This window comes from Lissotriton helveticus, chromosome 6 (genome assembly GCF_964261635.1).
Source record: "Lissotriton helveticus chromosome 6, aLisHel1.1, whole genome shotgun sequence".
In the NCBI taxonomy this organism is placed as follows: domain Eukaryota; kingdom Metazoa; phylum Chordata; class Amphibia; order Caudata; family Salamandridae; genus Lissotriton; species Lissotriton helveticus.
The window spans coordinates 961,461,036-961,486,384 of NC_136067.1; positions in this window are offsets into that span (position 1 = coordinate 961,461,036).

Genomic DNA, 25,349 nt, shown 5'->3' on the forward strand with positions numbered 1-25,349 from the left:
CTGTATTTCAGTATCCAGAAACTCTACACATTCACTACTGATTTTACTGGTGAGATGTATATTATACCCATTGATGTTGAGTTTCTGGATAAAGTTCTCGGCTTCAATGTAAGTACCGTGCCATACAATAAACAGGTCGTCTATGTACCTGATCCAAGTACCCACTTTAGCAAAATGTTCCTTAAGGTGTGCATCATTCCTTATTTCCTCCTCCCACTTACCCAGGAAGAGGTTGGCAAAACTAGGTGCGAAAGCCGAACCCATCGCCACACCACGGATTTGCTTAAAAATGTCCCCATCAAACATAAAATAATTATTTCGTAGGCACATTTTCATCAAGTCCATGATCATACTCGTGTGGTCTACGTAACATATGTTTCTGGTCTTGAGATAATGATAACTGGCTTCCATACCTTGGACGTGGTCTATGATGGTATACAGAGCGCTTACGTCCAAGGTAATGAGCAGAGAGCCCTCTACCCATTGTAAGTTATTGATTTTGTTAAGGAAGTCAGTCGTGTTTTGCACTTTTTCAGCACTAGACTGCGCAATGATTATGGCAATTGTATAACACCACAAAGAGATAGAACAGGGCGGATAGACAACATGGTATGTCTTTATATGGACTGTGAAACTGATGTTTATTATTTTTTCCGTGCATTAAGGGGCACTAGACCGAATGCAGTACAGAATAATATTGGAATGGTAAATAAGAAGCTACACCTTTTGGGTTTTAACGTGGTTTCATAGGCTTAATCCTTATCAGGTTATTATGAGCCACAGTATTCAGATTGCACCACTTAGCAATGGCTGACGCCTAAGAATTATGCAATCGCAAACCCTAGGGTAACTCTACATAATGGGTACTAAACCGAAAGCAATGTGTTCTTGAGTCAGATATTCATGAATTGAATGGGTTACTGTGACGATATTATTTTAAACAAGCAATTTAGATAGTACTTATTATTAGGTCCGCAAAAAATTGGATCATTATGAGTTATGATTTCAATTGGCATGCAATGTTTGTATGTCAATGAAAATTTCAAATAATTTGCTTATTTATGTATACAAATGGATTTAAAAGGGTACAGGCTGTGATACTCAACAGTCTTTCACCATTCAAAAATGGCGGATACAATTACATAGAACATCATGTGACTGGTAAACTAACATGCCCTTGTCTATGTTTTTTGTGGTTTCTGTTTTTTACAAAAATGCCTGTAAACATCGAAACATTCGTGTGAGCAAGACACAGGATTGTGTTGAAACACGTAGCGTAATTTGGGATTAAATACTTTTTTCATCAGAATCTGTCTCCGTGTGCGTACTTGCTGATTTAAGCAACTTTGGATAATATATATATATATATATATATATATATTCACTGAAAAAAACATAGGTTATAGACCATATATAGTTAGGAATTAGCATTTAGAAAACCTTATTTTACTCACACAAAACCATTGAAATTCCATATATAGTTAGTTGCACTAACTATATATCGCGCACCCGCAATCCACTGCTGATGATGTCACATATTACATCATTCATGACATGGTCAGTGACATCACTGATGACATCATCTAGTGTCTGTGTGTTTTTGTAAAGTTTAAATACGTTTTACATATTGAAGAATGACTGGATGTATGGAAGACTGAGTGTGTGTGTGGCTGGCTGGGTGGTGTGTGACTCTGTGCATATCAATGTGTACTTGTATCAGTGATTGTATAAGAGAGTAAGTATGTGTTAGTATATGTGTGAAAAGTATGGTGTTCTGTGTTTAACTATAGATGAGGAAATCGAAGTGTGATTGATTCTTCACAGGACTGACTAGGTGTATGAGTGCATATGATAGTGTTCTAATAATAAGTGACTGTATGTATGAGTAATTGTATGGGTGAATGAGTGAATGTGTGTGTAGACGTACGAATCAGTGAGTGCGTATGTAGTAACTGGTATTGGTGTGTCATGATGTCATCAGTGATGTCATTTCAGATGTCATTAGTGATGTCATCAGTGATGTCACTGAAGTATGGTGTTCTGTGTTTAACTGTATAGATGAAGAAATGGAAGTGTGATTGATTCTTTACAGGACTGACTTGGTGTGTGAGTAACTCCATGGATGAGTGGCAGTGTGTGACTGTCTGCATAGGTGTATGAGTGCATATGATAGTGTTGTAATAATGAGTGACTGTATGTATGAGTGATTGTGTGGGTGAATGAGTGAATGTGTGTGTAGACGTAGGAATCAGTGAGTGCGTATGTAGTAACTGGTATTGGTGTGTCATGATGTCATCAGTGATGTCATTTGAGATGTCATCAGTGATGTCATCAGTGATGTCATTTTAGATGTCATCAGTGATGTCATCAGTGATGTCACTGACCATGTCATGAATGATGTAATATGTGACATCATCAGCAGTGGATTGCGGGTGCGCGATATATAGTTAGTGCAACTAACTATATATGGAATTTCAATGGTTTTGTGTGAGTAAAATAAGGTTTTCTAAATGCTAATTCCTAACTATATATGGTCTATAACCTATGGTTTTTTCAGTGAATTTTCAAGGTTTTGTAAATGCTAATTCCTAACTATATATGGTCTATAACCTATGGTTTTTTCAGTGAATTTCATTGGTTTTTTAACAGCTAATATCTGTAGCTGTAAAATGTATTCTTCTTTAAATCCAAAAATATATTTTATATGTTTATTAATAACTTTTTTTTTTAATATTTTTTTTTTTGTTCCCGCTTCGCGAATCGGGAAGCTTCCCGTTAGCTGACCTTGATGCCGCGAAATAGACCGCGAGCCGGTAAATGTTTCTTTACCGCAACTGCCGCGTTAGAAAACAACATCGTGACGCCTCCCGTCCGCATGACGTTTCGCGTTGTCGCGTGATACGTCATATGACGTGCTACGTTAGCGAACTGGTACGCTTACCGAGTCGCAAAGCACTGGTTTCTGGAAGCAAACCGGGAGGGCCTGCAAAGCGCGTAACGTAAACACAGCAGGTCATGAGACTTGGTAATAACACTTTTCATTGGTTCATTTCACTTTTGGTTTCCTAATAATGTAAGACTAGGTCATATAATCTAAAATGAACACTTTTCATTGGTTGAGAACTATTGTTTTTTCCAAATGATGAAAATCCCTCCTTCTTTCCTCACTCTGACTTTCATCATTGTGAGAGAAAGACCCTTTGTTACCAGTGAGCAATGGCTTCTTTAGTAGCTTCAGCTGGTGCTTCCCCACCACCTCCACCACATCCAAGGAAGAGTGGACCACCTGCTGAAGTTATAATTCAGCAAGAAGAGGAAGAAGAGGAACAGGACGACGAGCACGAAGAGAGGCACTTTTTGCCTGAGGAGCCCAGGACGTCTCACCGGAAAGAAAACTTCATTTGGCAATTTTTTAAAATTCCCAAAGGTCAGAAAAAAGTAAATGCAAGATACGTAACTTGCCTTATATGTCAAGATAGACTGTCCAGAGGGACCGACAAAAAATACAGTTTCGGAAACTACACAATGCATCGCCATATGACTAGGTGGCATCCTAACAACTACAGTGCTGCACAGTTTCGTAACGACCTAGATAATCTCCCTATTATGGCCAGAAGATCTGTTGTACCGGAAGTAACGGGACCAGAGGGCAGGGAGATGGTGCCAAATATACAAACGAGATTTCGTGAAGTAAAACAAGTCTGCGTACATTGCAGTGGATTCATTTGCTACGGAGAAAGTAGCATCACTCTGATCAACAGAGCTATTGACTATCATATGCAAGTTTGTACGAAACGCCCCAAATAATAAATTCTTTTTTTTTGTTTTGTTGCTCCTGTTGAGCCCTTTACAATGAATCGTTTTCGTTGCCCCCTCCGAAAAAAAACCAAAAAAATATAAAACTGTTCAGAAAAATTGAAAAAAAGTAAAAAAATATAAAACAACAAAAACAATAAAAAAAAGTTCTTTTCAGAACTACATCCCCGTTATTAAAAAATTGGTACAATATTTGGAACTGTGCCAACCTCTATTTCTCTTAGTTCGCTTCCCAGTTCGCTCCCCGGTACGCGAACCGGAAGCGAACCAAAAAATTTATTTTTAAAAAAAGAACAGTAAGTATAAGGGAAGGAAACAGACAGTTATGTTAAAAGAAAGACAGCTATAGGGGAGTAAACTAGAGATACTATTACCCGTAATCCACTGCTGATGATGTCACATATTACATCATTCATGACATGCTCAGTGACATCATCAGCAGAGGATTGCGGGTAACAGTATCCCTAGTTTATTCCCTATAGCTGTGTTTCTTTTAACATAACTGTCTGTTTCCTTCCCTTATACTTACTGTTCTTTTTAAAAAAAATTTTTTACATCAGTCAGAAACAGTGAAAGTAATGAAATATAAAAGACTACGTAGAATATGAGCACTGTATGCAACAACTTTGACACTTACAGAAGCCTCACCTTCTCCATGCCTCCTACACAGTTCTACATGTACATCATAAATGCAAACAGAACAGAATTAATTATACATGTTAAATGGTTTATTTTTGCTGTTCTCAGAATGTATCAAATTTCACTAAAACAGTGACTTGAAGGTATTCATCATATAACAGCGGGGAAAAAAAACACAATCAAAATGATTGTGTTTAAAAAACCCATACAACATAACAAATCAGAATTCAGAACTCCTTAAAGTTAACTTACTTTCCATGACGGCCAAGGATGTCCTATGAACAGCTTACACTCTGTTGTGCTGTTATTACTTTCAACCCGCCACTTTCTGAAAGAAAACCTCCATCGTTTTCAAAAACATGTTACATACAATAAATGACTTCTCGCTCTCTACCACACGTTTCCACAAGGCCAAATCGTGTCTGAGCCATTTATAACTCTTAGAATTCTTTTAAGCCAATCCCGTCATGTTGTATTTCCGCAACTTTCACAATTAAAATGTTGAAGATCATTTTCACAATCCTGGACTAGTAATATCTTCCCCTTCTTGCTCAATAATGTTCTACATTTCCTATCACACTGATACTGCTTACTATGAAGCAGACTTACACTACCTTTATGACTAGTACAATTATTTAATTCTCTACATCACTTTTAATCACAAAGCAATGTAAAACAGTACACAGCATTGCAGACTTACATTCCCTCTACTCCATGTTTTGATTGGCTGCTTCAATTAGCTTATAAAAAGAAACAGTTTTTCTGAACTCATTCAAAGTGCACGTATTTCTCCATGACGTCCAGTGTTATGGTAAGAAGTTATGTCTCTGTACTACACTTATCCTCAAGGCCAAATCGTGTAGGAGCCATTAGAACTTCTTGAAATTCCTCAGAGCACATCCCGAGATTCTTTCCCTAAAATTTTGGTTTTAAAAACACCAGGTAAGAGTTTTTAAGGTCATACGGCAATTTTTTTTTGAAAATTAAAACAGAATCATTGCAGAATGACCAGCCATTTCTACACTTTAAATAAGCTGTATAATGTCCTGATGTTATTGAAGGACCATCATGATATATAATTGCTACAGTTACAAAAGTCCTTCCTGATATTGACAACTGTGAAGCCACAAAATTTTTAATTAAAGTTGTCAATTTTGTTCCATCAGGCCTACATCGTTGGAACATTAAAATGACATACTGGCCATATGTTCGTATAAATAATGTGGACATCATTTCAGATTTACATTGGCTACACTCCATGTTGTGATCAGCTGCTTTTACTAGCTTATTAAAAGAGACTGATTTACTGTCTGGCAAAGTTAAATATATAAATCTTTCTGAGTCTACACTAGTAGTACTTGATACCCTACAGTTCTCGCAGTCATGCTGCCATTGATAAGAAAGCCCAAACAGGTGATCTACATCTACACCTTCATCATGCAATACATCAAGCATATACATTAAAAACTCCTGACAATCTTGCTGACTATTTTGAGAGAATTGTGTTTGGCCTGAACATCTGTCTAACAGATTTCGAATTTCAGACACACTTTCTATGTTTGTTCTATCAGTGCTACATTTCTCTAACACAGAATTTAACAAACTGCAAAATCTTTGATCAGAATTGACCACAATGTCTTCTTTTACATTTTCTAGAGAAAACAAAACATTAACCACTACATTAGCATAGCAGTTGACACCAGAACTGTTTTCAAATTGAAAACCAACAACATCTTCAACAGAATCCTTTTTGTTTCTGCTTATAATTTCAGGTTCATCGACTTTTCGTCTTTTTGCTACAACCTCCCCAGTATTGGTCACATTTCTTCGTTTCCGGCCTACCACACGTTTCTCAAACAAAGGATACTGAGGCAAATGTGGCGCATACTCTCTTCTTAACCTATTGTATTCCTTAACACAATCTAGATCCGCACAAATGTTTGTGACATCACACTCAATCAAGTACAATCCCGATAAAGTTCTAACTCGTGACAATGCCACATATGCCATACCCTCCTTGAACACAGAACTGCCAATATTCACCAAATGCACAGTCTACACTTAAACCTTGCGATTTATGGATTGTCACCGCATATGCCAAGCAAACAGGAAACTGCTTAAGACGAACATATAAGTCTTTTACAAGCAAAAATCTAGCAGAACAACGACCAATTAGCTGTACTTCCTCAATGCCATCAAATTTAATTTTTAAAAATTCAATTCCATCTCTATTTCTGTATTTCACAAAATCAACAACATTACCCATTGATCCATTTACCAGACCTCTTTCAACATGTAAATTCCTTCTTAAAATTATACGGCAGTTCAAGCACACATTCAGAGTCTTTTCAAAACCCGCAGTTTTAGATATACTCTTCTCTAATGAATCCAATTTTGTTTTCAGATTCTCAGACAAAATAATTGTTGATCCCATATGCTCTACTCTGTCAATAGCTTCCAGTTTCACAATCTCTTGCTTTTCTAAATGCAACATTTTATTGTTGAATATGGCACATTCTGCAAGAGTTGGCATCAAACATATTCCAGATTTTTTCTCAGTAATTTTCTGAAAAATATTCTCAGGCACAACATTTTCGTCTGGATATAAATTTGTCAGTAATCGTGCATGTAAAGCTTCTTTCCCATGCTCGGTCACTTTTCCAATTCTAACATCTTGTAGAATAGTCTTGTAAACTTCATCCTTTGCCTGACACATATTTTCATGCAGTTCAGCATAATTGAAGTTTAACCATATATTGACGTTGCCAATGCTCCCTAAGCACTTCCTGGTATCTTCATGCGTGAGCATTTTGAACACAGGTTGCCCTTTCACTGGTGTCAGCTGCAGAAGATCTCAGAAAACAATGATGTGTTTGCCACCAAATAACACATCATACTCTGTTTTGAGAACTTCTTGCATTCTCAAATGCACAAAGGCAAGCATGACATTGGAAACCATGCTTACTTCGTCAATGATAAGAAGTTTCATTTTCCTCAAGACTCTTGAAACTTCAAAACAAGCATCTCCAGATAGCTTGTGATATTCTAATTTGTTGTCATGCTCCACTGGCAGCATCAGTAAACGATGTAAAGTAATCCCTTTAATGTTATGTGCTGCCAGTCCAGTTGGAGCGGTGACAACACAAGACAGCGATGACTCTGTCCTTTCCTGCAAATAACATGAAATTGCTTTAATAAGGAAACTTTTTCCAGTTCCCGCTTCTCCACTCACGTACAGTCGGACAGGCTTCAACGACGTACATGAGCACTCTTTCTTGTCATGACTTAATCCATGATCAATTTGCATGGTAAGTTCGTCATATATTTTCCTCTGCTCAACGTTGAGTTGTCTTTCCAACTCTTCTAAGTTAACCGCATCCTCCTGAGCATGTGCCATGGCTCTTTCCACTTCATTCATAGCAGTGGCAGCTTCATTTTCGATAAGAGGTCCTCCTAGTGGATCCTGACTCAATGAAGCAGAACTCTGACTGTCCTGAGAACTGTCTCTGGCAATCTCGGCTGCAATCGTTGCTTCCTGCTCAATTTCCACATTCAACATTTCTACATATTTGGGAAAAGCAGGACATTCTATGGTCTCCTTGGCAGCATTGAATGAGTCTTCGTAACAAAGGAAATCTCCAAGCAGTTCCTCTTCTGCACGCCAAGGCTTAAAAAGTTGCAAAAGTGCTAAATAGAAAAACTCCTTTTTTTCAGGAGATTCGCCACTCAATTTTCGATGGTTTATCAAGTGGCATTTTCTTTGCTTGACCAGACATCCCTCACTTCCTATTACAGCATACACTCCTTTCTCAGTATCTTTTTTGATGTTCCTCTTGAATATGTAATTTTGCAGAACCTCATACAGACAAACATTCTCGAGGTGACTGCTTCGATTTGGATAATATGTATCCAACATGTTGGTCTTCAAAATGTCGGTACTGTTTGGCTCCTTTTCCGCCAAATACTCAATTTCCCGCACAGGTTTGAGAACTCGATTACGCGTTGCAGCAAGACCAACACTCGCCCAAACGATACTCCTGGACTTGGCATAGAGACTTGCTGAAGACAACCGGTCAGAACATTCGTAAGCTCCAATTTCTCGATGCGACAACATCTTCAGACTGAAACTGTACAACTTCTTGCTGAGGCTCTTTTCATGGGAAATGTCCTCCCACATATCCTTCAATTCTGTCTTCTCTTTTTTGGTGATGTAAGATGTCACATACCGAGCCACAGCCATACAGTTATCAGCCACAAACTGTATATCCATGTTAGCATTCCACATGGACAAAATCACCGGGTTGTAGTCGTTGATATACTTAGACTCTTCGTTCCTCTTCAAATTGTATGTGTTTTTAGGTGATTTCTTCATCACATTATGTCGCAGCGAAGACATCAAACTGTTCACTCTTCCTTTAGAAATCACCGGTCGTGGAAAGCCGAAACGACATTTGGTGTAGAACTTGTCTTTGTTCCGGAATTTACGACGACAGTACTTTCCACATCGATGGCTTTGGAAACGTAGAACTTTTTCTCTTAGGCTTTTTTTCTCCTTTGCGTTTGGAACAGCACACGTAGAATACTGTTCTATGAAACTCATCACTGAGTCTTCTGCATCCGTTCCAAATTTAGGTGCATCCTTGATCCACAGCAACATATGTATATGAGGAGCACCTCTTGCTTGGTACTCCTTCCTCCAGAAGAAATCCAACACCTCTCCAAGAGGTGGATTCTTCTTATTCATGATGAAAGACATCATACCTTCAAATCTATGATTGAAGTACCTACATACATTGACTGGATCCAAAGAGCACAGTTCTCCGGGTGTCTTGAATTCGATGTTTTCTACGTTAGCATTTGCCTCTCGTAGAAATTCAAGTAAGTCTTCCCAGCCATACTCAGCACAGCTCAAAGTGAGGAACCATGTGGGAGTTCCTAAGTTCCTCAGCATACATTTTAAATCACCATGACGACGGTACCAGTACTCATTAGTACCACGCTGACACGCCATGAGATTAATCAGGTGAGAATCCAAAATACTGTCTTGGACATTGACTTTATCCATAAAGTCACTTGCCGAGATGTTTTGCATGTGTATACCACTTTTCAAGATGTGGTTCACTGCATATGACAGTCCAGACAGATCGCTTTCAAACAGGAGATGAAACAAATAAGGAATGCATTGTCGAAACCTAGGATCTCCTGCATACAATCGCAAAGTCCGGTATTCAGAAGCAGGAATTTGATGAGGTCGCTCATCATATCTTCCTCCCTGACCTGTTGGAAAAAGCTGTGGGAAACACCGAGCTTCCAAACTTTCCTCCCAAACACTAATGGGACTCCCTTTCGCTTGTTTCATTTGAAACAACTCAATAGCATTCCCCATGACTTCCTTGGAATGCAAAGGATGAACACTATAATGTTCATATATTTCTTCACTAGTACAGGGTTCTACTTTCTCAATTTGACCAGCACACAAATCGCTATCCTCTTCCTCACTTACTTCCTCTTCTGCAACATATACATTTTTATAGTATTTATTATATTTTTTCAAATACAATGTTGCCCTTTTGACTTTCCTAACATCTACTATATCTTGCCATATTTTCTTATTCTTTGTCGGAACCCCATTAACTAAGATAACAAGAGGTTCCTCTTCCACTTTTTCTACTCCAATTGTGTTAATGTTTTTCTTCAAATCTAGAGGCAAATAAACAACTCTTCCCTTTAATCCTCTCTGTAAATCTGATGGAGGCAATTTCCCTGTCTTTGGCTCCATTCTTACAATAGCCTGAAAGGGATGGATACTTTGAATCAAAATAGATTCATAAGTATTTAAATCCTTCAATTCAGAAGGAATCTCAACCAATTCCAGATTATTATGAACTGCTCTAGCAGGCATCTAGTTTTGATTTAATTTGTTACAACAATAAGTACACACACGTTGATCCAATCCCAAATCAAAACAATTTTCTACCATCAAGTATGTTGTAAAATCCTTCCATTCACTATTATTTTCCCTTTCACTTTTTCCATATAAATCCACTAACTTAGTCTGATTCTTATAATAAGTGCGTCGACAACACACACAAGTGAAATTTGGCCTCTCACTTGATTTCACCTCAAACGTCGCAATTTCCATCTGGAAATTATCTGTACTGGAAACCTGTACACTATCTTCCACATTACTCTCTTCTTCTTGGTCAATTTCAACATTCTCCTCTTTACTTCCAAAGTAACAAAACTCAATTTCTTCACATATATTCTTCACATCTATTTCAGAACCATGCAAAAGAGCAGCGCATAATTGTTTAAGCACAATTGCTGGACTCTTAGCATAATACAACATTCTAACTAATTTCCTCACTTTATTATGATGCACTGCTAGCATCCTGAAATGATGAAAAACACTCTGGCATACTCTCCTGGAAAGACAAGCCAGTGAATGACCATGCAAACCTATCACTTCTCTCACTCTGCAAGGATCTAATTCTTGCAACAACTTCATTTTCTGCTTCAAACTTTTCTTATTAAATGACCGTATAAAATCACAAAGCAAATTGATGGAATCCTGTCGTACACTGCAAATACTACTACACTTCCAGGTGTACACAGGACCCTTAGGACGTCTCCCTAAAACCTCATTACCTAACACCTCTTCTATCTCTGTTGTCACAAGTTTTTCTTTTTCAACTGGACAACCATCTTTCACTTCATAAGCTCGACCACTGGTGTCAACTGCATGCACCAAATCATTATCCTGGAAATAACTCTCCTCATTAAAAAATGCCTCAGAGCTTGAACTATGCATCCATTCTCCAGAAACAACTTCACAAAAATTACTACGATTAACTATTCTCTTCCATCTACTATTTCTTTTGAAATCATAAATTGCCTTGTTTAGCTTCCTAATTCTATTGATTGTCAAAATAAATAACATACGTTTAATTTCAAATGCCTGATCAATAACTTTCTCAACTATTTTTTTTCTCTTATAAAAAACACTTTCTGTTGACCTTTCTTAATATTTTTTAACAAATTGCCAATTATCCTGTTGCGGTACATTCGTTTACGAATGTCCCTAAACTGTTGTTTCCTTCTACTTTCATGCATAGAGTTATCTCTTACTCTAGCAGTAACATTTCTCATTGGCCTTTCCTTACCGTTTGAATTGCTTCTCCTTTTCTGGACTGAAACATTTTCTGTAGTAATATTTTTTTTACTAGAGATATTTCTTATGAATGTTTTTGTACTCTTACCCGGTGCTTTCTTGGTGACTTGACAAATCTTTTTGTTAGAGGACTGCTGCTTTTTTTCATTCACCTGCTGTCTTTGACGTTTTGCAGCCTTTCTCACTCTTTCTTTGCTTGGCATCCTAAAATCTTGAAATAATCTGCAGTTGAATCTGTGGTAAAATATAATAAAAAATGTTATTAACCACTATTACCCAACAGTAAATTAATAACAGTCATCAAAAACTTAACACACTACTCAACATTTTTACATAGAAGAATTTTTTGTACATGGCAAATTTAGAATACAGAAATAGCAGAAAAGAAATGGAATTTATATTCATTTTACCTGTGCTGTTTTATATATGAATCTGATCTAATTTTATGACCATATTTTAATATTTTATTGAAAACACTACACATAACCTGTTTTTGAAGGTGTCTTTATTTTTAAATTAAACGGTTTACATATTTACTTTTTATTTATTATAAATTTATAAAATAAATGTTTATAGTTCCATAGGCTCAAGCACGTCAGCTTCCCATCCTATGTCATACAATTCTGACAAATCTGCATCCTCATCACGTTCTTCTTCATCCTCAGGATTGAAATCATCCAAGGGATCAACATCCACTGATGTTTCAATTACGAGTTCAATGATGAGGTCGAAATCAACTGATTGCTGATTGTCGCTCATGTTGATGTTGTCTTTATCTTTAAAGAAAGATAACAACAATGAGATGTTGCACAGTAAGAGACAAATCTCAGAGATTATAATAGTAAAATTGTTTAACAAGAGTAACATTTTGCAGCTATTATTTAACCATGTCCAACGATGCTGAGGAGCAGAGGAGGTGAAGCCTATCTCCAATTTTTCACTGAACAGGACTCATCTCTTCTTAACCTTGGATAAACCTCACCGACTCTGTGTCCCCTGCACATAATTAAATGTAAAGGGGCAGATTTATATTAACTAGCACATCCCCAGGGATGCACCAGTTAACGTGCACCGCTGCTCTGCCACCCACGGTGTGCCGCATTTACAATCAGATAGGACAAAGCTGCATCAAAACCCTGCGCCTGCTTGAAGCAGGCATAGATCTTGACGCAGGTAGGCTGAAAGCTAAAGCAACAACTAAGTGTCGTGTGCAGAAGTTGCAAAAAAGGAAAAATGGCGTTTAAACCAGTAATGAGCCCATGCTAACTTAACACAGTGTAAAGATATCCAGGATCTACATCAGTTTGGGGTTCACGAACCTGGCAGGTACAAGGCACTGAGGCTTTGCACCGTGGATGTCTCATCCCAAATCATATGTTGTTTGTGAATGAAACAATTTCCCAGACCAAATGCTTTGGATTGGCTACTTCTAAAAAATTAAACACCCCTACTATCCCGGAGTTAGAGGAATATGATGGTTGGAGTAATTTTACTCGGTTGTCCATTAAAGATTTACAGGCCCTACTCCGTAATTCTTCCTTTAACATTTCCAGTATAAATCCAAAAGGTTGGCTGCTTTGGCAACGTGCCTTATCCACGGTTTAATAACGCTGCCTTTTGCTTTATATAAGTTTTCAAATTGTATGAAATATATACCAATAGGTCGTTATGAACCTTTAGGTAGTGGTTTTCTTCATGAGGTCTGGTCGCTTCCATACACATACAGATTTTCAAAGATGATCAAGAAGTTTATCTGAATGGAGAGGAATGCACTGAGACGCCAGATCATTCACTAATGTGTAGGCACATACAGTTACACGGTTCATGCAACAAACACCGACCAAATATGGCTTGCGTGTTGCAAGGCACGCCAGTTCCTGCTATCATCCCCACGTTCAAGTTGTTGGAAAATGGTAGTTATTTGATGCTCAATAATGAAGATTGTTCTGGGTTAATTAAAAGTATTCCTTTTATCGTAACAGTAAGTGAACGGGTTATTTGCTGCAGAAATGTTCTATTTCCTCCCACACATGAACATAGGGAGTTTTCAATCTGGCCACAAATACCAACCTTGGGAGCACATTTCAACGGCATGGCAAGAATAAGAGCTCTTTTGTCTCAGAGAGAGGTGGCCTTGAGTTCGGCCCGTGAAACTTTCGTGCTTCACATAGCGAACACCCGTACAGAGGTGCAGACCCTTTTAAATACTGATTCGCCTTTGCATTTCAGCGACATGGTTCGGACTATCTTTAACGCGTCCTCCACAAAGGGCCTGGCGCACTTTTTTAAAGTTGTTACCAGTGGTCTCGTGACTTCATTTGAGAAAATCTTTGGAGTCATCCCTGCTTTCTTTCATTCTATTTTTTCCACTGTGCTTGGTGGATTCCCATTTTTACTTGCATTACCAACGGACGCTCTTGTGCTTTTTTACATTTTTAAATATGGATGTCCCTCCTGTGCAAGCTCCCGCCCTGCAGCTGCTGACGCTGTTCCGCAATCGCATGCTTGAATATTATGGCACAATGCCGTTGGCGATATTAAGCACGGCATATGGATTATCTTTTCGATTCTCCTACTTCACCTGTGTCCAGCCTGTATTTCACTGCCTGACCTGTGATTTCGATTGGGCCATTGATTTGTGTCTCTGCGGACCGGTTTCTCCTGACGTCGACTTTAATCAGCTGATGACTCCTATCATTACTCACGAGTTGGTTTGTCCTGGCGAAAGGATTATGGCTGTGGCATTGATGCATGGACTAATTGGTCCCTGGAATTTACTGGCGGCAACACAGTCTTTCTTGGAACAGAGCTTTCTTGAAAACCCACCGAGCTGTCCTCTGATGGTGATAGAGGATCCGGTGCTGGGAGAGCACGTATGTTCTTTTCTGCTTTTAAATTGGATGGCTGAACTCTTTTCGGATGAAGACGGTGACTTCCTATTAGAGGCTGTTGCAGCTTATTTTGCATACACAGTTATGTCATAGACCTTTTTCATGTTTGATATGCTGAGTACTAGCATTTCATTGACAATTCATTGACTTATTTGTCAAGTTTTTATTATTTAGCTTGCCTATTGGCTTAAGCCTCGATAAAGTAGTTGGCTGTTTTATTTTTCTTTAGCATTAAATTTTCCTAGTTTTTAATGTTTTACCTTGCGGACCGTCCACATATAAAGTTGCAATCTGCTCTCATGAGATGGCACTTCTATTATCTTATTCAGTTCGTTTCCGGATCATGGGGAGGTGTCATCTAGATCCTGGATATCTTTACACCGTGTTAAGTTAGCATGGGCTCATTACCGGTTTAAACGCCATTTTTCCTTATTTGCAACTTCTGCACACGACACTTAGTTGTTGCTTTAGCTTTCAACCTAATAGTTCATCATGATTTACATGAGAATAATATGTTATTGCTCTACTATCTGCTTTACTTGTTAAACTATATCTGTACAGCGAGTGCTGAAGTTTCAAGAACAACACGATACAGAATTGTTATGAGGTCTGATCTCCACGACTTCATACTCATAACATAAGTGCAGCTTCTGCCAATTCTGGGCATGAGGCGGGTTTTATATTGCTTTGCCGAACACACATACACAACACTTGATGCGGTTCACATGAAGAGAGAGCTGCTGTATGCTGATGTGATTCCTTCAAATCTAAGACACTAAAGTATGGGCACGCCCTAAACCAACACAAAGAGACCTTCTTAGCAAATAATATAATATGTGTATTAGGGAGGGTGAGATATAAGCAGCCACGGGCCGTGGAGGGAGTTACGGTGGGGCAGGGAGGCGGGGAGGGGGAGGGGCAGGGTGGAGCCCTCTCCACCCTGCCCCTCCCCCTCCCCGCCTCCCTGCCCCACCGTAACTCCCTCCACGGCCCGCGGCTGCTTATAAGTGTTGCTAACTCTTATTCATTTACAGCATGTTAACATACTGTCACCATTCGCTTTTTATGTACTAGTAACTATGCTGGTAATTTTGCTACTGATAATATGTGTACTTGTATTATCTAAGATACTACGCCTGAGAAGACGGCATTAGTAAATAAACATTTCAAATACACATGTGTTCTTCTTAACTCCATGTTCTGGTTTCTAAGAAATATATAACGACCGACTGTTCATGAGTTCCACGTATCCTGAGGTACTATAAGTTCATATTCTGGATTGTCTAAACATTGAGAGTTTGTTATATCCAATGTGACACTGTACCTAGCTTGCTAAGGGGTTTTTGATTACTAAGGTGAGTTTTGGGGCACCCTAATTCGCCGAGGTTCCAATCCTCTGTCCACAGTTCTGTGTGACAACAGAAACCCTGCGACAGGTGCACCCCTGAGCCTTGCTGGAGCTTCATCACACTTGCGATACAACTCCAGCAATGCGCCACCTTTACGGCACAGATACGTCACGCATCTGTGCTGTTTTTGCCCCATGATGCGCCGCATTGTAAATGCAGCACACCATAGGTGACGGAACAGCGGCACAGAATGACTAACACATCCCTGGTGATGCGCCAGTCATCATAAATCTATCCCTATGCTTCTTATCTTGTTAGAGATGAACCGCCATATGTATCATCAAAGTTTTTTGCATTTCCTAAATAGCGAACTTTAAGGAATAAATAGCGATTCTTTACCATTCCTAGTTTGCGATGAGCTATTTGCTAATTACAAATTACCCATTCATTTCCATGCAGCAGGAGGCCCATAGGAATGAAGGTGCAATTTGCGATTAGCAATTACCTCATCGCAAATTACGAATTTTTCCGAGGGTGCAGGGGTGTCTCAAGAACACCCTACTGCACCCCTGAAAAAGAAATTTGGGGGCATATGGCGCACATAAATTTTGAAAACATTCCTTTACCTCAAAAACGATTTTCAACTCATAATTTGAAAACACTGCACATGGGGAAATGACTTAAAATGTCCTTAAGACACATAAAAGCGTTTTTTGATTGCCTTTGCAGCATGTTTCAGTCACCTTTAACATGCCTATGTAACACAAACATTCAAAATCTAAATTTGCCATGCACAGGTGGGAGCATATTTACAAGCAATTTGCTCCACAGACAAACTTCTTACATTAAAATGGGAAAAATAACATCAGAGACTCTCAATTACCTTATAAAGAAGCAGACACCATTATGTCCTTGTCATCAATATTAAAACCATTGCTTTTTCTCAAAAACGATTTACAAGTCATAATTTGAAAACACTCCACAGCTCCTATGCACATAAAAACCCTGTCAGTACTAATACTTCACATTTTCTCCAATTACAATTTCTCAAAGAAACAAAATCTATTTGTAAAACACTTGAGACAAAGCAACATTTGAAAAACACAACTTTCTTCATAATTTTCTCCTTAAAGCACACTATTTTCTATCTAAGTTAAAGAAATCTTTTCTCACCTTAGCAAATACTTTGAGTTTCAAAACAGTCTCAGAAACACACCAATTTGTCTTCAGCAGAGCAAAAGGTATGCACTCCAGAGTCTGCAGCTATCAAAAGCACAGAAATGCTGTAATTCTTCACACATATCTCTCATGTCACCCAATCAAAACTCTTCCCTCACTTTTTTTCAAATCAAAACCCTTCCCCCCTCTGCCCCCTCTCTGCTTTTTCTGCATAGCAACCACCTCTTGCAAGACCTCTGGTGTTTCCAAGTTCACACAACAATGTTGCAATTGAACTCTGAACTCTCAGTGCACCTGCATATCCAGTGCAATCTTTCATTTAATGATTTTTTCTTCGCTACTCAAAATACATCTTTCAACGAACTCATCCATGCACCCTAACTTTCTGTTTTCAGCAATCAAAATCCACCAATCACTCTTACTGCTTCATTAACACAGAAACTCCTCAGTTTTTTTCATTTTACACTCTCATTTTTTCAACTGCCATTTCATTGCCACACTTCATCTGACTGCAGGAGAACCTTCTCTCGCCATGTTTTCTGTCTGGATTGTTGGACATAGTTACATCTATTGGGCTCAGAGGTACGCTGAAAACAGGAATTTACCTAACCTCAATTTACAAGATGTGGAAATTAAGTGGTTTGGCCACAGAGGATTAAAATGTCACCAATTGATACCATTGGTGAAAACCTTTATGCATTTGCCAAAACCTGACCTGTTAATTGTGCACTGTGGAGGTAATGATTTGGGCACTTTGACTGGGGTAGGTCTGGAAATGCTTTTAAAGGACATCTTTGAGCAATTGATGGTACTTTTTCCTCAGACTGCCTTGGTATATTCAAATATATGCCAAAGACAAAAATGGAGGTGGTCGAACCAATTTTGTCCACAAATTGAGAAATCGAGGAAGCATGTAAACAAATCTGTTTCAGCTTACATGAGAGACCATGGAATGGGCTCCCTGTACAACAATAACTTGCGTTACTACATGCAAGATATCTACAGAGGAGATGGAGTTCACTTCTCAGATGAGGGCAACAGAATTTTCACTCTGAATTTAAGACTGTGCATTGGTACCTACTTATAAGTACCTAAATGTACCATAAACCCAAAAGCTCTTCTCAGAGCTACCCTACATCTGATCACTCACAATTATTATTTTACTCTAACTTTTTTCACTAATTTTCAAGAAAGTACGCTCCCCAGAACGCTTCCCGGTTCGCGAACCGGGCGCACTCCACGCAAAAAAACTAAAAAAACGATATTTTTTTTTTGTTGCCCTGCGAGACCCTTTTAAAGCCTCCACATCAAACCTAGGGGGTCAGGGAGGATCTACTATGCCCCCTTATGGTCATTTGCCCCTTCGCTTTGGCCTCCTCATGTCTCTCGATCCTACCGAGAGACAAGATGGCGGCCGCTACGGACTGTTTGGAATGTTTACAGACGCCGAAGAACCAATCAGCTTCGCAAAGCTCCGTAACGCGAAAAGTACGCGAAGCGGAGCGCTGTTACAGATATATATCTTTTTTTGAACGTTAATTTATCAAAATCCACTGGAGCACATATATTGAGACCTAGCAAAGGCACATCGGGCTACCAGTCCCTACAATTTTGCCAAGTTTCGTGCAAATCCATTCAGCCGTTCGATTATTATTATTTATGTTTTTTGCCCCGCGGGGCCATTTTAAAACCTCCACATCAAACCTAGGGGGTCAGCGAGAATCTACTATGCCCCCTTATGGTCATTTGCCCCTTCGCTTTGGCCTCCTCTTGTCTCTCGATCCTACCGAGAGACAAGATGGCGGCCGCTACGGACTGTTTGGAATGTTTACAGACGCCGGAGAACCAATCAGCTTCGCTTCACAAAGCTCCGTTGCGCGAAAAGTACGCGAACTGGAGCGCTGCCCGGTCCGCTGTTACAGATATATATCTTTTTTTAAACGTTAATTTCTCAAAATCCACTGGAGCACATATATTGAGACCTACAAAAGGCACATCGGGCTACCAGTCCCTACAATTTTGCCAAGTTTCGTGCAAATCCATTCAGCCGTTCGGGCTAAAAGTGAGGCCAACCGCCCTATGGAAAACTCAATGTTAAAAACACGTTTTGGGACCCCCCTTTTTTCTCGACCCCCTCTGGACGAACCCCCCCCCCCAATTTTCAGGGGCTGCTCAGAAACAAAATGTGCCATTTTCCTGAAAATTTCAGCCAATTCCGTCCACAAACGCCAAAGTTATTAGACATAGAATTTTCAAAAATCCCATAGAGAAAAAATCCTAACTATATATACCTACTGGCGACCGCCAGTAGGTTATATATATATATATATATATATATATATATATATATCTCGAGCTCCGTGGTTCCAAACCCTCCAGAATAAGCCCTCGCAGCAGGTTAACTCTATGTTTGCAAGTTTATTGCGCAAAGAAATCAAAAAAACAGACGCGTTTCAGCTCTTGCCTTTGTCAGTGTCAGCTGGCGGCGGCAAGGCGGAAGCGAAATAAAGCAATTGCCATTGAAACAAACAACGGCCAATAAACTGAATATGTGGGCGCCATCTTTGAATGGCAAATAGCCCAAAATTATAATACAAAACAATCAAGCAATGTTTGGACTGGTCAACAACAAACAATAAATCACGCAGCCCCATTCTATAAGAAAGAGCAATTATCTAACAATATATACACAATATTTACAGATTTCAGCCCTAGATGGGCTAATTCATCTTGTATATAAGCAACCTAATGTGTATTGGTCGACCTGACCTGCATCGCAATAAATCATAACAAGTTCTAGAAGGGGAAGGGGCATCTATATGCTCAATACTACCATATAGCCTCAAAGACATTTAATTAACAGAAATGCTGTGTACCATTGATGACATGCATCCTTAAGTGTACTCTTCCTCAAATGACTAATGTCCTGTTCCATTACTACATTAAATTGCCCTTCCACCAACAGAAATTCCAAGTTAATTTCAAAAACTAAACAAATTATTCTCAGGAAAGACACGTTCTATTTAAGCCCCTAATTATCAGATACTGTAACTCAAAGATGTGATAAGAGTTCCTCTCCTGCATTAAGTCCTCCAGGTGATTTAGTCTGTAGGTCCACGATGTACCTGGACTCTAGACGCCTTAATTTCATTTTCAGATCCCCGCCCCTTATGTTTTGTGGGACACAGTCTAGGCTGAAAAAACTTAGGAGGGTCCTATCACTGTTATGACACAAGGAAAAATGACGGGCCATCGGATAACTCTCATCTCTGTTAGCAATTGCCCTTTGATGTTCCAACACACGTAATTTAACTGCTTTAGTCGTGCTGCCCACGTATCTAAGTCCGCAGGGGCATGTTAGACAGTAAACTACAAATGTAGTCGAGCAGGTAATAAACTTACTGATTTTGACCTTGCTCTTTGCTCCACAGACAAACGTCTTACATTATATATATATATATGTATCCAACAAACCGTTGTCGATACCTTATCCAAAAAACAACAAGCTGAGGCTCAAATGCATCCTGTCCTTTTTGTGATTTGTTGTAAATCTTTTCAGTTGTTTTTGCGGAATTAAGATTAAAAAACTCTGTATATCTGATTAAGCCTTCTGATTGGCTGAGGGTACCTTTTTAGAGCGATCACCCTGATTGGCTAGTTGCAATATGAAAAAATGCCTCAGCAGTCTTATAAGACCAGGGAACTTAGGGCCAGATGTACGACCACCCAATTTTCGCCTTGCAAATTGCGTCGCAATGGCGACTCGCAATTTGTGAGTCGCTGATTGGGATGTACAACAGTGTCATGAATATTAATGAGCCACTCGCAATTTGCGACCCCATTGGGAATGGCAGGCCCTCCCAGGTATGGTGGCCTGCAGGGCTCAGCAGACCACCATGTCTAGGACTGTTTTTAAATAAAGTAGTTTTATTTTTAATGCAGCCCGATTTCCTTAAAGGAAAATGGGATGCATTTAAAAAAAATGCAGGGCTGATTTACTAAAAAAATGGAGAGGGGAGGGCAGCCCCCGTCCCAGGCCTTTTTGACCCCACCCCCAGTGTACCCCCACCCCCCTTCCCTGAGCCTGTTTCAGACCCCAGGAACCCCATCCCCAGAGCTGGCTATTGGACAGTGTCCTGGGACCTCATCCCTTGGAACACCGTGGTTCCCCTGTGCATGTGAGATTGAGCATGGAAGTCGTCTAATGTGCTCCCACCCAGTGGGTCAGTAAGCTGCTTCTGCTGGGTGAGAGCAGAAAAGATTCTCACTGCCTGCACTTTTGCATGCAGGGAAACACAGAATTGCTCCCATCTGGTAGGAGCAAAAAAGAAGCTTCTACAGCTAGATGGGAGGAATGCTGACTCCCATCACACCTAGGATGGCTGCTGGCAGGGGAGCCGGCAGGAATGTGGGGGTCTTTGAGCTTCCTCCGTAGCTCCCAACATTGGTTATGCTGTGGGGTACCCCAGTGGGCATCGGGGAACACTACTATTTAAAAATAATAAAGATGCTGGCTCCTGTGCTTGCATGGAGCTGGTGGGAATGCCAGCATCCTGGGGCTGCACCCGCAGCTCCCAACATAAAAAATTATGTCGTGTGTCCAAGTGGGCACCTGGGCGCCCAAGTTTATATTAACAACAACATGCTGCAGGCTCCGGTGCGGGCAATGTGCCACTTGTGGACAACCAGCAGGGCCATGGGTGTCCTGGTCGCCCTCTTGCAACCCCAATCAGTAAATAAAGATGTGGGTACCTCTGGTGAGCACTCGGACAACCAAACAATTAAATTAAAAAAACGAAAAATAACTGAGCAGTAGAAGCCAGTCATATATTATTCAAGCTCTGGCATGGAGCGTCTAATACTGAGAGTATTTTAATTTACATTTTTTTACATGCTGGTGCTGCACATAGAAGAGGTAGGGCACCACCAAGCATTTTATATACGTTGGAGAGCCTACCATACTTTTTTAAAACCCTTCGAGCAGGACCTATATGCTTTTCAGTTGGAGATACCTTATGGTTGTTTCTATGGCTGCATTTTGTGGAACGGAAAAATGTTAAAAGAACAACTCAAAGACATGTTGATGTTTTTATTTTTTTATAAGACGTTAAAAAAATCTGACAGTCACTTTTAGTAAACATTGCAATCTGTCAATTAATGAAATATACACTTGAATATATTTATTGGTAATTTTGTGACAATGGCTATAGGTCTGTTTACATTTTAGTGTTCTGACCATTTTAGAAAGTCAGTAAGTCTGCCTTATATAAAATAACACCCATCAAATTGTAGCATAACTTAGTCAGCCATGCAGTCCTGTGGGGGTTGAAAGTTGGCCTGGCAATCGGCTGTGCTAAGTGAGGGGTTGGGTGCCAGTGAGTGCATGCCTTGCACTGCTAATTACCTCATATATTACATCAACCATGGCATGTACTATGACATCAACATCATTGATTACATCTAAAATTACATCATTGATAACAACACTGTGCATGATGGAGTTACACATTATAGTTACGTCAGGGTATGAAATATTGTTACTTGATAACTATAACTGGAAAATTTCTGTGGTTTCATTAGTTTCAAATGAATGTTTTAAATTACCATTTCACCTAACAATAACATCCCTTTAACCTTTGGTTTTGTCAGTGAATTTACATGTAAATACATGTGTATAAATATATACACAAAGTTGTCGGCAAACAGGCAAACTGTGACAGGTGCATTAGGAGGAGAGCAGTGTGAACCTAGAGTGAATATTATATTTGATGTTAAGCCATGCAAGCGAAAACACACATTCCCTTACACACACCGGTAGCTTTGATTATATGCTATTCTTTTTCTGTCCTCGTTATGTTGTGGTATTGATTAGATGGTAGACAAGCAGAACATGTGGTACAATAGGGGTCAAATACATGGGCACAGTGGTGCAGTGGCAGTGAGGTTCACAGGTGGGAGGCAGCCCTTGGGACTTTTTCAACCTGTCTTAGACCTGGCTTCATGTTTACTCTAAATTTCATTGTAGGAAATGTATACAGTGCACCTATCACTCTAGAGGGGATGCGTCATGCTGGGGCCCTTCTAGAAAAGCTCAATACAATACTGTTATAGATATAATATTGCTTAAACAGCCAGATTGTGAGTGCTACTCTAAACTTTAAGAGCTGTGGAATGGATTTCATGTGGGATGTTGTTCCATTGTTTGGCACCAAGCGCTAAGGCATTCTATGGGAGTAGACAATAAGGGAGAAATGGAGGAGAGAAAAAAGATGTTAAAAAATAGGAGGGACAATAGAAGGGAGAGGAAAACATATCAGAATCTGAGAAGGAGTTAATGATGAGGGAAAGACCAACGAGGTAAGTCAAAGAAAAAGGAGTTAAGGGTCAGAGAGAAAGAAGCTAGTTAGAAGTAGGGAGCAGCAAAAAGAAAAAGAAAGGGGGCAGAAATTAGATGTCTGGAGAGAAGGGAGAATGAAACTAAGGAAGAATGAGAAAAAGAAGACAAGGAAGAGAGAGACAGAGCAAGGGGATAGGGAGGCAAGTGTGAAAGGGAGAAAGAAGATACGAGAATTATGGAGATGTAGAGAAGAGAAGGAAAGACAGATAGAATCTGGAACTTGGAGACACCTAAGCAAAGATGCAGCTTTCATGAATTAGCAGGTGACGTTACATCGAGGTCCAGTGGTCTCATTGGTGCACTGCCCCCCAAGATATCTTTATTTACAGGCACCTGTTTTCTTTGCATGCATTAGGACCAATGACATACACTGGTCAATATGCTGCACTTAAGCATGGTCTTGAAGCAGCAAGTCTAGCAGGGTAAGCTAAATATCCTGGTGACAGCAAGGTCCAAGTGACGTCCAGAATTGGGGTGGAAGCAAGAGAAACACTCTTTCTCTAGACTAGCAGGGAAATTGGCATTCCTGGCCTGCACTCTAATCCTTGGAACTCTGATGCCAAAGATAGGGCACTTTCTGGGGCGTCATATTGCTATATTTCATATCGGTACCCTGATATAGGTCCAGGGAACATCACACACTTTCCCTACATCATCTCCCCGTCATTTCATATGAACAAATCTTATAAGGACATAACTCTAAATAAGGACAGAATGCCTTGTATGGACATAACGCCTTATAAGGACTGCAGCCTTTTATGGACTAAATCTTTCACCAAGTTCCATGCAGAGGGTGGGTTTTTCCCAATCGATATTGCTAAAACGTCATTCTTAGCACATATGAATAATTTATGAGTACACTCTCCAGGAGGTACACTTTACCTCTCCCATCGACACACAAGGTTTAATCCCCAACTTCATCCTCATACTGAACAATGGGTAACCTACGCACATAGACTGTATAAATACAGCACCTCTTGCTATCAGTAGTCAGGAGGGAACTGAGACTTCAAGGTCTACACACTGAACGGAGATGCTGCGGCTCCGGCATGCCATTGCTCCAGTTGACAGTGGTCTGACTATCTCTTGCGGGGTGTCCAACTCAAGTCCAGGATGAAATCCCACACTGTCACTATTCAGGTATGGGGGTTCGACTAAATTCTAGCGGGATTCTTGGCTATTAGATTCTTGGCTCTTAGACTCTTAGGCTCCTAGGCCTAGGCTTTTCTGCTCCTACTCACATGCTATGTACATTTAGGTGCATCTCGACGGGCATCTTAGGAGTATACACTTTATTTTATAAATGCATTTTATATTCATGTATGTGTTCATGACTATTGCAAAATGGTAGAACAATACTATTCCTTTTTATTCACTGTACTGCTGGTTCTATATTTCTGCTACTGTGTCTGAGTTGTAGCAGCAAATTTATTTTACATGAGAAGAACAACAATACAATAAATTCTCATTGTAAACACGCCTGACTGTTTCTTCTGTGTATCTCTCTGAGAGCAAAACAAGCAAGCACAAGTGACTGGGTGAAAAGTAGTATATTGTGTACACACGTCTGAGGAATTAGGGTTTGTTGTGTTCTAAGGTTGCCAAAAACGAATCTCTCTGATAATAGGAGATTCTAGTGGCACTGTGAGCTAGCTAATGCAAAACATAGGCTAACATATTCGGCGGGGGTGTACAGAGCCAGTTTGCCACCAGATCCACAGTATATGTTATCCGTAAACAGCGCCGGTCCTGCATGAAAGGTACTATAGGAACTACACTACAACATCGCAATCTACATCTCTGTGCTCTGCAGGACCAGGCCATTGATCTGCTATGGTTTCACCCACTCCCTCTAAGCTAAAGAGGACCTACCTTTCACTAAATCTAGCCAGATGCCCTCTCAGTTA